The sequence below is a fragment of the Salvelinus namaycush genome, chromosome 6, assembly GCF_016432855.1.
Source record: "Salvelinus namaycush isolate Seneca chromosome 6, SaNama_1.0, whole genome shotgun sequence".
NCBI lineage: Eukaryota > Metazoa > Chordata > Actinopteri > Salmoniformes > Salmonidae > Salvelinus > Salvelinus namaycush.
This window is the reverse complement of record NC_052312.1, coordinates 31,683,667-31,686,357: the sequence shown is the minus strand read 5'-3', so window position 1 is coordinate 31,686,357 and position 2,691 is coordinate 31,683,667.

Sequence of the window (2,691 nt, the reverse complement as noted above, 5' to 3'; positions counted from 1 at the left end):
CTTGAAAAAAGTTTGGACTAAAACATTTTCATCATATCCGGATTCCGAAAGCCACTCGCGCATGCTCGGCCAGCTGCAGAAATTAGAGAGCTCGCGTGCAGTGTGTCTAAGGACCATGGGAAAATGTTGGAGAAGTAAACATTGACGTGTAAACTATTGCCACTTGACTGTATCCTAAACAAAGTGTCCTCGAAGTATAGCTGCTGCTTATTTGCTCTGAATAGTATTACCTATCATTATCTTGATATCCATCGATGCACCTTGTCCAATAATGTGACAGAGCATCCTCCAACTCATCACACAACTCAAATAGTTTTTATCTAACTATTAGGCTGATCACTACTGAAGTTTAAAACTTATTGAAGAGTACTTTAAAAAAAAATAATAAGTTGCATGGACTCTGTGTGCAAAAATAGTGTTTAAGATGATTTTTGAATTACTACCTCATCTCTGTAACCCACACATACAAGTATCCGTAAGGTCCCTCAGTCAAGCAGTGAATTTCCAATAAAGATTCAACCAGAAAGACCTGGGAGATTTTCCAATGCCTCACAAAGAAGGGCACCTATTGGTAGATAAATATACAGTACCAATCAAAAGTTTGGACACACCTACTTATTTCAGAGTTTTTCTTTATTTTTAATATTTTCTACATTGCAGAATAAAACTATGAAATAACACATATGGAATAATGTAGTAACCAAAAAAGTGTTAAACAAATCTAAATATTATATATTTGAGATTCTTCAAAGTAGGCATCCGTTGCCTTGAAGACAGCTTTGCACACTCTTGGCATTCTCTCAACCAGCTTCATGAGGTAGTCACCTGAAATGCATTTCAATTAACAGGGGTGCCTTGTTAAAAGTTAAATAGTGGAATTTCTTTCCTTCTTAATGCATTTGAGCCAATCAGTTGTGTTGTGACTAGGTAGGGGTGGTATACCGAAGATAGCCCTATTTGGTAAAAGACCAAGTCCATATTATGGCAAGAATAGCTCAAATAAGCAAAGAGAAACGACACTCCATCATTACTTTAAGACATGAAGGTCAGTCAATGCGGAAAATTTCAAGAAAGTTTCAAGTGCAGTGGCAAAAACGGTTAAGTGCTATGATGAAACTGGCTCTCAAGAGGACTGCCACAGGAAAGGAAGACCCAGAGTTGCCTCTGCTGCAGAGGATAAGTTCATTAGAGTTACCAGTCTCAGAAATTGCTGCCCAAATAAATGCTTCACAGAGTTCAAGTAACAGACACATCTCAAGATCAACTGTTCAGAAAAGACTGCATGAATCAGGCCTTCATGGTCGAATTGCTGCAAAGAAACCACTACTAAAAGACACCAATAATAAGAAGAGACCTGCTTAGGCCAAGAAACACGAGCAATGGACATTAAACCAGTGGAAATCTGTCCTTTGGTCTGATGAGTCCAAATTTGAGATATTTGGTTCCAACCGCCATGTCTTTGTTAGACGCAGAGTAGGTGAACGGATGATCTCCTCATGTGTGGTTCCCACCGTGAAGCATGGAGGAGGTGTGATGGTGTGGGGGTGCTTTGCTGGTGACACTGTCACTGATTTATTTAGAATTCAAGGCACACTTAACCAGCATGGCTACCAGAGCATTCTGCAGCAATACACCATCCCAGTTTGTGCTTAGTGGTACTATCATTTGTTTTTCAACAGTACAATGACCAAACACACCTCCAGGCTTTGTAAAGGATATTTGACCAAGAAGGAGAGTGGTGGAGTGCTGCATCAGATGACCTGGCCTCCACAATCACCCGACCTCAACCCAATTGAGATTGTTTGGGATGAGTTGGACCGCAGAGTGAAGGAAATGTGCTCAGCATATGTGGGAACTCCTTCAAGACTGTTGGAAAAGCATTCCAGATGAAGCTGGTTGAGAGAATGCCAAGAGTGTGCAAAGCTGTCATCAAGGCAAAGGGTGGCTACTTTGAAGAATTTCAAATATAAAATATATTTTGATTTGATTAACACTTTTTTAGTTACTATGTGATTCCATATGTGTTATTTCATAGTTTTAATGTCTTCACTATTATTCTACAACATAGAAAATAGTACAAAATAAAGAAAAACCCTGGAATAAGTCAGTGTGTCCAAACTTTTGACTGGTACTGTATATATATTTTTAAAGCAGATATTGAATATCTCTTTGAGCATGGTGACGTTATTAATTGATACACTTTGGATGGTGCGTCAATACGCCCAGTCACTACTAAGATAAAGGCATCCTTCCTAACTCAGTTGCTGGAGAGGAAGGAAACCGTCTTTCGGATGGGATGTTAAACGAGTGTCCTGACTCTCCGTGGTCACTAAAGAGCCTATGGTACTTGTCGTAAGAGTAGGGCATAGGAGGCAGCTGAGGAGAGAATGGCTCATAATAATGGCTAGAACGGAGCAAATTACTTTTTTTAATGTATTTGATACCATTCCACCTAATCGTCCCCAGCTTCCAATTTGCTCATTCATCCCCCTACTCTTCCCTGTAACTATTCCCCATGTCATTCCCGTAAATGAGAATGTGTTCTCAGTCAACTTACCTGGTAAAATATGGATAAAAAATTAAATAAAAACGCTCAGGGATTTCACCATGAGGCCAACTTGAAAGAGCTTGAAGAATTAAAAAAATAATTCTGTGCAAATATTGTACAATCCAGGTGTGCAAAGCTCTTAG